The following is a 12,175-nucleotide window of genomic DNA, read 5'->3' as shown; positions in this document are numbered from 1 at the left end:
AGAGCTGGAGGAGCCTCTACCTGACTAACAGTGCGGTGTACCAGGCTTTCTTTTTGGGCCACCAACCAGCTCCCAAATCGTAGAGAGACTTCTTATTAGCTATGAATGCTTGCCCTAGCTTAGGCTCATTTCTGGATAGCTCTTTTAACTTGAATTAACCTGTTTCTCTTTATCTACCTTTTGCCTTGGGGCTTTTTTGCCTTTTCTTTCCATATGTCCTACCTTGTGTCTGCTGCCTGGTTGCAGCCTGCCTGACCCCTGGCATCTCTCCCATTTTCTCTTCTCTTCTTCTTTCCTTCTTGTTGAGCCTAGATTCCACCTCCTATTTATTCTCTCTGCCTGTCAGCCATGCCTAACCCTCTCCTGTCTAGCTAATGGCCATTTAGCTTTTTATTAGACCAATCAGGTGCCTTATGCAGGCAAAGTGAAACAGCAACTCATCTTTTCATAATTAAATGAATGCAGCAGAAACAAATATAACACACCTTTACACAGTTAAACTAATATTCCACAGCATAAAAAAATGCAATATCTTTATGTAGTTAAAATAATATTCCACAACAGTGTGGAACCAACATCCCAGAAAAGAGGGTGTGTGATGCAAGGCTTCCAACAGCAGCCCAGTGGATGTGGAACCTGTATCTCCTGATAAAAATGCTGTGTGAATCAGGGCTTCCAGCAGCTGTCCAGTAGATATGGAAGCAGACACTTCCTTAGGCAAGCATTTAGAAAAGAGTTCAGAGTCTGGTTGACACCCTGACTGTACCTGGTAGAAACCATGAAGCAGAAGATCCAGCTATACCTTGCATGAATTCCTAGACCATGGATTTCACAATAATAAATATGTATTACTTTAAGCAATATATTCACTATAAAACAGTGGATAGCTGAAACTATGTATATATTTACTCAGTGTTGCCTATTGTGGTCATATTTCTTCTGGAATGGGTTTCTATCTTGTTTGTAGTTAATAGTCTTATTCTTTTAATTAATGTCCTTTGATGTTGTGCTTAAGATTTGCTACATAATCCACTAGCTCTGATGACGTCACTCTAACATTTTTCTGCATGATAGGAATCTCCTTTCGTGAACAGTCCCACTCTGCTAAGACAAGACTTTCTGCCAGGTTCCATTCAGCTTTCTGTCTATGTTTTTCCTTTAGGCTCATTGTGTAGGCCTTTACTGAGACATCCCCTGGTCATTTTTTTAGACCCTTGTCACCCAGTTCCTCCTGTTTGGGATGATCTCTTTCTTAGGTCATGTGTTTAACACTTTCTTACTTACTTCATTTAATTGGCCGTGGTCCAGAATAAGGATCTATAGAAGATACATTTTATGGAAACACTGCATTCTGAAATGTTCTTTTTTCCTTTATGCTTGTTTAACCATTTGGCTATGTATGCATTCACACTAAAAGTTTTGAGGATATTGAAGGCATCGCTTGCTTTTAGTTTTCAATGTTTCTGTTAAAACAACATCACATTTTCCATTTGAGATTTATTTATTTTATTTTATTTTTAGGAATGTCCTACCTGCATGTATGTATCTATACCATGTGAGTGCTTGGTACCCGAGAAGTCCAGAAGATGTCATTAGATCCCCTTGAACTGGAATTACCAGTGGTTGGAGCCACTGGATGAGTGCGGGGAGCTGAACCTGAGTCCCCTGCAAGAGCAACAACTATTCTAACTACTGAGCCATCCCTCCAGCAGCAATCATTTTATCTCATAGAACCTGGCCTGCCTTGTATCCCTGCCCTGCCTTGTCCTTTCTTTACTTTTGGTTTCTATTTCCCTGGTTTTCTTCTGAAAGATTTCTTCAAATTTATTTTATTTTTGGTGAAAAAAAAATCTCATTTTAGTTCTCATACTTTTTATGTTCAAGAATCCCTTCTAGTTTCTTATGGTTTCATCTGTGTTGTGATCAATCTTGTTTCATGGATACTATCCCATATTTGATCTGGCACTGGATATTAAGAATCTTTCTTCAAAGACAGGCTTACGTATTGGAGAGCTTCAGGTAGCTGTTTAATATATGGAAAAACTTCAGTTGCTCACTATAACCCAGCCTTGCAGTTGAGAATGGCTTTATGATTGAGTTTCACATGACAGAAAGCAGAAATGATTTTTAATACCCTCAGGCTCAGCCCATGGAAATATCTTAATGCGCTCCTGTGTGGCTTAAATGAAAGTGAGTCTCAGAAAATGACCTCAGGAATTGGGCCATAAGGGAGATAATAGAGACTCCATCCAGCCCCGAGGCTGTGAGAATTTAATACAAACATGTTTGTACCATTAGCAACCTCCCGTCTCCTCTCCATTTTTTTCCTATCTCTCTTTCTCCCTGTCTTCTTCCCCCCTCGTCTCTTCCTCTTCTCCCTTCTCCCTTATGTATTTTAGCAGTTAGCATTCTATGACATGTTAAAGAACCCTCATATGTCAGTATCTATGGTCATTTATTTCTGGCTTGATTTATTCTCTCCAGAGAATGGATTCTCCAATTTCTGCTTCAGTATCATGTATAAGCTTGATATTGTTATCTTCTCAGTTGAGAACTAGCAAATGTTGATATGTCCTGTGCAGATTATCCTGACTCTGGTTATTTTATTTCACCTTCCTCTGGGTTTCCTATTTCCAATATTCAAACTCCTTGGTTCCCATTTTTTAGAGGAATTACCTCTTCTAGCCTATAATGGAGGCAGAAGGAAATGACCTGATTGTCATCTAACCATAGCAAAACCATCTATGTTTTCCCTGGCCTGCATCTTCCTGACTACCTCATGTCATCCATTCCTGGTCTCTCCTGGCTCTGCTGTGAAACTGGAGAACAATTTTGGCTTGGTTCTTGTTTGTGCTGTCTTCTGCAAAATGTAGATCCAGCTAAGTTGTTGCCTTTCAATAACCGTATTTCTCCTCCCATTTTGTGGTGGGACATTGCAAATATACCTTTTTTGTTTTTGTTTTGTTTTGCTTTGTTTTTAAGATTCGTTTATTATGTATACACACACCAGAAGAGGGTACCAGATCTTATCATAGATGGTCATGAGCCACCATGTGGTTGCTGGGAATTGAACTCAGGACCTCTGGAAGAGCAACCGGTGTTCTTAATCTCGGAATCATCTCTTCAGCCTGCAAATGTAATTTTATTTTGCTCTGTGTGTCATGTTCTTGTTAGTAGAGTGAGTTTTCCAGAACAAAGAGCAGAGTGTTGAAGGAGTGTCTCTTGCTTGACTATCCAGAGGACAGAGATCTCCTAATGTCAATGAAACTGGCAAGATTACATAAATGATCTAAGAAGGAAAATCAGATCAAGGATGCAAGACTGTTATTTCCACACCAGTTTGCACAATCTTAACTTCTTACTTAACTGCAAAGCCAAATAAGTAAGCTGTCTTGAAGAAGGCATAGAGCCTGTGCATTTGTTCACAAAGCTATGTTTGTCCATGGCCTTGACATGCCTGCCCTGTGGTCTCCGTATGCCAGCACTCTGTTGTCTTGAATTCGCATAGCCTTTAATCTCATAGTTTCAAAGACTTGGGGAATCATGAGCTGTGGATGTTTCTAGTTCTTTTTCCTGTAGCTTTGTTATGTGGTCTTGCAGATTTGAAGGTGTTAAACACTTACAGTTGTATTTTAGATATCCTTCTGAAACTGTTTATGCACTTAAAACACCCTAAACTAGAAGATGTGCCTCTTAGTGTGACTTGTGTGATATTATTAGTAGTTGACCACTTATCTCTTTTTAGTAATAAATCATTGCTTTGTCCCCTTTGTTATTTCACGATGTAATCTATGTCTTTGTCTCCAGAGATTAATGTAATATCCCTAGTTATCTGTAATGTTTCTCCATTGTGGCAAGTAGAAAGCACCACTTTTGGCATATTCATACTAGTGATAATATCAAATGCCCAGGAAAGAAACCACCAAACATAATTTAGGTGCTTTAGAAGCACAACCGAATTTGGGTGCCAATGTTCTCTTTTAGAACAGCAGCTCTTTTATGATAACAAAAAAAAGGACTTTAGCAATAACAAGTTTCCACAGACACAGTGGGTGTGTGGGAGGAAACTGAAAACGGGGACAGGCATAACATTTTATTGTAGGTGGTTCCCCGCTTTCCCCCCACATGATGTCAGCTCTGTGCGAACTTAAATGCAGCACATCACCTTCTCTTTGGGGAATTTCGTGTCTTTTAAAACCCACCTGGTTGTTAATGTCAGTTCCCTTTGGGAAAAAAAAAAAAAAAAGAACAATTGTTAAGAGTTTGTCATGCTGATTTGAAAGTGTTCAAAGCTATTGAGTTCAAATGAGACCCTACTGGACGTCTGTCCTTGGCTTTGACCGGTAAGATTAGCACAGGAGAATTTGCTTCTCTGTGTGCCACAGCTTTCCCAGAACTGCAGAACCATTAACCTCTTCCAGAGAGCCCAGGGATGGCCACAGAGAGCAGAAACAAAGAGTCTAAAGTAATGGATCTCTTCTTTCTTTTTTTTCTAATTAAAAGATTGACATCAAATTAGACATCAAAATACTGAACAATCCAATTAAAAAATGGGTTAAAGCCGGTCGGTGGTGGCGCACGCCTTTAATCCCAGCACTCGGGAGGCAGAGGCAGGCGGATTTCTGTGAGTTCAAGGCCAGCCTGAGCTACCAAGTGAGTTCTAGGAAAGGCGCAAAGCTACGCAGAAAAACCCTGTCTCGAAAAAAAAAAATGGGTTAAAGAGCTAAACAGAATTCTCAAAAGAAGAATCTCAAATGGCTGAAAGACATTTAAAGAAATGCTCAACATCCTTAGTCATCAGAGAAATGCAAATCAAAATGACTCTGAGATACCACCTTACACCTGTCAGAATGGCTATGATCAAAAACACTAATGACAGTCTATGTTGGAGAGGATGCGGAGCAAAGGGAACACTCCTCCACTGTTGGTGGGAATGCAAGCTTGTACAACCACTGTGGAAATCAGTATGGCGGTTTCTCAGAAAATTGGGAATCGATCTACCTCAAGACCCAGCCATACCACTCTTGGGCATATACCCAAGGAATGCTCAATCATACCACAAAGATCCATGCTCAACTATGTTCATAGAAGCACTATTCATAATAGCTAGAACCTGGAAACAACCTAGATGCCTATCAACTGAAGAATGGATTAAGAAAATGTGGTACATATACACAATGGAGTACTACTCAGCAGAGAAAAACAATGAAAGCATGAAATTTGCAGGCAAATGGATGGAACTAGAAAACATCATCCTGAGTGAGGTAACCCAAACCCAGAAGGACAAACATGGTATGTACTCACTCGTAAGTGGATACTAGATATAAAGCAAAGAACAATCAGATTGCGACCCACAGAACCAGGGAGGCTACATAGCAGGGGGGACCCTAGGATGACTGTGGCTTATAATAAGTTTTGGTTTTACTCAATCACAGGGCAAGCCTCAGTGAAACATTTCACTATTAGGATAAGAATTTATACTGTATTAAGCTGATAATAGAGAAAAAGATTGATTATATTTGTGGTGTGTGTGTGTGTGTGTGTGTGTGTGTGTGTGTGTGTGTGTGTGTGTGTTGTATGCTTGTTCTATGCATGCTACAGCATATCATGCATGTAGTCAGAGGACAGCTTGAGGGAATCAGTCCTCTCCTTCTACAGGGACTCAAATTCAGGCAGACATGCTTTACCGAAGGCACCTTTACCTGTGAACCATCTCCTGCCCATTTCTTTTCTTGTCTATTCATGTTGTAAGGAAGAAACTGATTTTACCTAGCATACAGGGGTTTGCTTACATACAATGGGAGAGATGAAACACTTACTTTGGAAGAACACTCTTTATTGCCTATATGTGGATGTGGACTCTCTTTCTCGTGGATCCTTTTCATGCACTCTTGAGATAAAGCACAGATCACCAGCAGAGGATGAGGAGGGAGTTTGGAAGGGCATTGACTCATCAGCCATCTTTTCTTTCTTCTCCTTTTGACATTTATTAGATGCACATATTTATCCAGAAGGTAGCTTTTACATATTGAGAGGACTGAGGAGTGGACCAGTGGCTCTGGAGGAGACCCCACATCAGTGTGCCAATCATCCACACCCTGCCCTAGACTACCTTAACCTAGGCTAAGCAATCATAACAGTGTTGAATAGTATACCTTCCTGTTAATGCTCAATGTTTGAATACATACCAACACTCCAGAATTAGTTACTTTAAAAAACTGAAACACTACTAATGCACGATGAAACACGCAGATGTCAAGTGCTCATTTCAATGAACTCTCATGGCAGCTTTTGATGTTTTATTGTGAAAATTTTCAATCAAAGAGAAAAACTGAGACTCTATGAGACCTCAAGAAGGAGCACCCATTCACTGCCACTTACTATCAGGATTGCCTGAGACTGTAAAATCTACAATTTTTTCTTTCACCAAATGTGAAAGTTTTTCAGCTCTTATTTCCTGAGAATATTTTTGTGTGAGCACCATTCCCTCTTCCTCTTATTCTGGGGTTCCAAGTGTGCTGTCTTGGACCTTTTGATGCCTGCTCAGTGATCCCTGGGACTCTGCTCACTATGTTCTGTCTTCTACCCTTTATCTTCCCCAGCTTAGAAAATTTGCTACTTTCTCTGCCTTAAAGGTCACCCATTCTCTGTTCTATAATTTCCCACATATTGTTAAATCCATTTTAAATTCCAGCTATATATTTCTTCAATTATAAAATTTTCATTTAGTTTCCCCCCCCCCAGATTTTATGTGTCTACTGCATTTCTCTCTTTTTAAAATCATGCATACTTTGCTTTACAATCGACAGCATGATTGTAACAGCCTCATTAAAGTTCCTTTCTTGTTAATTCCAGTATCTAGACCGTCCATCACAGGATCAGTGTTTATCGAGTGCCCGGTCTGGGTATCTGTGAGCATTTTCCTTGCTGAATAATTTTGGATTACATTTTGAGCAGTTGGTATGTGGTGCCAAATGCTGTATTCTATAATGTCGCTTACAATGCTATTTTTTCCACATTACTGAGTACATGACTTGTTTGAACATAAACTGCACTATGTCTGTCCTGCAGCTGGAGGCAGCGGAAACCCCAGTCAATTCTTTCAGTCTTAGCTGAACTGCCAAAGATTGCTCTGGTGAATATGCGTGGAATAGGAGCTAACAGAAGATGTGGGCTGCTATACAATTCGTGATTGTCTAGGCTAAGTCACTCTGACTCTTTGCTTACATCCAAGCTGCTGTGGTGTTCAGCAAATGACCCAGCACAGTTGACTTCAGGTTCTTGCTGCTCTGCAGGGACATTCTATGCTCGCCTTCTGACTGAAAGCTACACCAACTTAAAATCCACTTAATTCTGTTTCCTTTATCCAGTGACTGCCACCTGCCAGTGTCTGTCTGATTTTCTCTCTCTCCCGTAGCCTTGGGTGTTGGTTTTTGTATAGTCTACAGTTCACAGTGAGGTCTAGTAGAAAGTCTGGAAAGATTGCCATCTGGGGGTCCTACACTCATAGACTGATTCCAGAGTACTTCTAACACCACAGAAACACCTCTGTGTTTCATTCCAGCCAAGTTCTCACAATGACGTCAATGACCATAGGTTACTTTTGTCTGAATCTGGACTCATATAAATGGAGTCCAACCACGTGCAGTATTTTGTGCTTTCCTTATTCATTCAGCGCAATGCTTTTGAGGTTCATGCAGGCTTTTGTGATTACTTTTGGACTTTCCCTTTTTACTAATGAATAGTTTTTCATCATACAAATGCACCATAAGTCATATATTCATTTTCCCATGGAGAGACGTTGGTGCTATTTCAGTTTGGGGTTATCACAGTGCTACAATGAATATGTTTGTGCATGCCACATTTTTGTGTGGTTCCACTTTTCTTTGATAAATACAGTTGTTTGTGGTACAGTGGCATTTTGGTCAACAATTGATTGCATGTAAGACTATAATATAATGGAACTGCTACTGTCCTACCCCTAGCAATTTCGTATCCCTTATGACCTTGCAGTCATCATCCAGCTCAAATTTACCTCATTGCTTGATCTCACCAATGGGCTGTGTGGAACAACTGGCCTAGATGGTCTACATCTGCCTAAATGCTCTCTATGGTGTTTTCACAGTGACAGTATCATCTATGGATGCAATGCTCCAAATGTACCCTTCTCATTCAGTGGCACATGACTGCATGTAGGTTTATGGTGACATTGGCATAAATAAAGCTGCTGACGATATAAAGTTACAGTACATGTAGTCACAACAGCAGTGGCACTTGATGATTCAAATGTGGCTATTTTATGGTATGTTTGTTTACTATTATATGGTATTTCTACTTTGGAGAGTAATCCCACGATTTATTAAAAACAGAAGTTTCCTGTAAAATGGGGCTCTGTGTGCTCCTGGTAGCAGCCCCATCCAGCTCAAACTTACCTCATTGCTTGATCTCACCAATGGGTTGTGTGGAACAACTGGCCTAGATGGTCTACATCTGCCTAAATGCTCTCTATGGTGTTTTCACAGTGACAGTATCATCTATGGATGCAATGCTCCAAATGTACCCTTCTCATTCTGTGGCACATGACTACATGTAGGAGAGGAATTGCTGGATGTCAGTTCTTTAAAATGGTTTACTGTGTGCCACTGTGACCAGCAGTGCCTGGAAGTTTCAGGTGTTCTGTATCCTTGCCAACACTTGGTATTGTCAGAGCTTTTAAATTCGGACATTCTAGTGAGCAGTCTTAGATTGCATATGACTGATGACTAGTGACACTAAAATCTTTAGTGTACTTACTGATTGCCACTATACTTATTTGTGAAATGTGTGTGTTCTCACTTATATTTATCACATTTTTTAAAATGAGGGACTTGTAATAACTATATTATAGATATGCATCCTTGGCTAAATATATGCCATGAATCTATTTTCTTCCTGAGTCTATGATATGTCTATTCACTTTTAAGAGATTCCTTTGATGTCAAAGATGTTTTAGCAGTTTGTTTCTGGTGCTGGGAGTTGAACATAGGTCCTTGTTGATATTAGACAAGTACACACCCCTTGACTGACATATTTGGGTTTTATATCATTAAGCCTACCTTTTCTTCTCTATATAGAAGCATTTTATTCTGTCGGAGCCAAGAAATGTTTACCTACCCAACAGCTACTTCCAACTCCATCAAAGGGAATACTGATAGACTCCCAAAATATTTTTTCCTTTCTTTGAAGTGTTGAAATTTTATATGCTGCCTTTATGGCCACTGCCAAAAGCCTTTTGAGGTGTAATAAAGAACTTTTTCATGATTTTGGAGCTTTGGGCAAGATAATTGAAAAATTAAACACCATTTATATTGTGACTTGCATGAAAAGGTGCTTAATAGATGGTTGAAAAAGTCAATCAATTTGCCGATACAGTACCAAACATTGTCTAGTGAATTTAGCTTTGTTGGTGTAGAGCTGTGAATCTACATGGTGATGTACTTGGCTTAGGTCTGGAGCGTAGCTCTGTGCGGCTGCTGCTGAAGGGGAGGTAGGCTCAGTCTTGACAGATGTCTTGACTCTGCCAAACATATGGAGAGGAACCTCACTTCAGTTCTTCGTTCAAATGTAACACTTGAGGATCAATAGCTAAAGCGAAAAATTAGCATAAAAGCCCTTTCCTCTGTGTTCCTGATGAATACTCAGCAGGGCCGCTATCTCTCTCTCTCTCTCTAAGGGCCAAATTTAGATGAAATAATAAATAATACTCCAAATTTGCCTGTGTAGCTGGTGCCGAATAGGTGACGACAGTTAGATTTGCCAAGACTGCATTGTGGTTCACAAAATTGATTTTAAGCAGGTTGGCAGAATGATGCTTTCCCCTTGAGTACTGCTTTTTAAAGAGTCTGTTGTGAGAATGTGTTTGGGGACTGTTTCGTAGATGAGACAGACTGGCAGGATGTCTATTTTGGATGTCTCATACTCCACAGTCTCCAACATGTGGCTTCTCTGGCCATGATACCTGTTGGATCTCAGGGAAAGGTTTTACTATCAGGATTTTTAGTGTGTCCCAGCCCTCAGCCTTTATCTACTTGTATCCTCACTAGAATCTTTTACTCCATTTCAATCTTCTGTAGTCCGACTCCCCAAATACTCTCAATCATGCTTAAATGTGCATTCTGGATGCGTTTCGTACATTATCTCTAATTTCTAACAGGGGACTGCCAGGCATTTTTTTAAAAAAAAAATCCATTTTATGATTAAGACGTTCAAATTCATCAGGAAAATTCATGAATCACAAACCATGTAGCTAGAAAAGTAGCCTTTGGTGATTCACACTTTGGACGGTCTATCTGCAGAGCCTCTGTCTTTCTCGGCTGGTTAAAGGGCACCATACAATGTATCACAGAAGAAGGAAATTCCAGAGCATAAGCTATTGTCAAGGTAAGTCAGTCCCAATGCAGTGTTTTCCATAAGCAGCGTGATAAGCCTTGTGGATATTTCCTGTTGTTCATCTGTGGTCAGCCTTGAGTCATAGGCTGCTAATCCATCATTCTGGTTCAGTTCTGTTCCCTCCAGTGGATGGTGTAGATCAGTCTTTATGTCTTATTTGTGTGAAACAAGACATGAAGTAACTTCTAGTTTGGTTTATGTAGTAAGACTGGAAAGTTCAACAAAAAGCCCAAGTGGCTTTTCTGTAACTGGGCTATCATTGGCTAAGCAAGTAAGAGAAGGTTCAGAAAGCTAGACCTCTTAGGAAACAGGAAAACCACCTAGTTTAGTTTATTTTCATAATTTTTTTTTTGTGTGTGTGGCTGACAGTCTTGAGATGATCAAGTTTCATGATCAAAACTGAGAAATATGCATTGTGTTATTCTGGGTCTTTTCTTATTTACAACCTAAGGCTGTCAGAGGTACGAAGAGAAATTTTGTGTTGTTTAAAATAGCATACAATACCAACAATCTTTTCAAAGTTTTACAAAATTACCACTTCAGCGAGTTTTATGTGTGGCTATCAGAAGATGTGATAATGCCTCGGCTTCTTTGCCTCTTCCATGCTCGCAGACGCGGTACAGCAACACAATGCCCATGTTCAACTCTCCTCACACCCCACTGTTAGCTCTTAGCTCACACTCTTGGAATGTGTGCTTCTTCCAGGCTCAAGGATTTTACTTTTCATCTTTTTACAGAATGGGTTATTCTTAACGTCCTACCAAGAACACTTCAATAGAGTCACTGTCGTACCTGAAGAGTGTGTCTGGTTATATTGACTGAAAACGAGAGTGTAAAAAGCCTTTGGTTATAATGATGAAAGCGTTTACAGATGTTTGGAGTCTGCTCTATGTAACTGAAGGTCAGCAATGGCTTTAAAATCTGGAAGAAACAGATACTTTATTATTATAATGTTTGTTACCGGTCTTAGAAATTGCCAGCTATATTTCTGTACAGGAAATTTTTATTTTGAGGTGTTTCTCAGAGAAAGCACTTTCATTGCCTTTGTATTTAATTACAGATTCACATCCCAGGCCTCAGCATCTCTCACATCTGTGTTAATATGTGCATGTCTACCTATAGCTGAAGATGCACATATATCAGATGTAGGTATGTGATCAGTCCTCGGTAGCCATTCATGAAGTTGACCAACTAGAGCTAGAAATGGGGAAAGTATAAACATCATCATTATTATTACCCCAATGATACTCATATTAACATAATGTTTACATTGTGTGGTGCATTGTAAGTTAACAATGGTTTCCACTATGCAGAAGCAGGTGTGCATCTTCGATAAAGATACTATGTGATTCTATATGGGACTTGAGCATCGGTGTGCTTTGCTTCTTTTGGGGGGCTTGGAAACAGTCCCAGGGATAGTAAGGACTGCCTGCCCAACCACACATGCATGAATTTGTACTAGGATTTACTATTTATGTGTTTTTTCATCACCACTGATCTGTAGTTTTATTCATCAAGAATGAATTAAGAATGCCATCAGAGATATAGGCAGAAAATAAGAGCACCAAGATCTGAATAGGCACACGATCCGGTCTTCCTCCATGTAGCTAAGCAGTTAATGATCCAGAGAGAAAGCACAGCCTCACTTGGAGGCTACACTGAGTAAGGGGTTTGTTTAAAGGGAAGGGTTCAGAATTGCAAAGGGAAGGTGCATGTCTTGTTTGTTCTGATCACAGATCCAACACAT

Source organism: Peromyscus maniculatus, chromosome 5 (assembly GCF_049852395.1).
Source record: "Peromyscus maniculatus bairdii isolate BWxNUB_F1_BW_parent chromosome 5, HU_Pman_BW_mat_3.1, whole genome shotgun sequence".
Classification (NCBI taxonomy): domain Eukaryota; kingdom Metazoa; phylum Chordata; class Mammalia; order Rodentia; family Cricetidae; genus Peromyscus; species Peromyscus maniculatus.
This window is presented reverse-complemented; position numbering follows the sequence as displayed.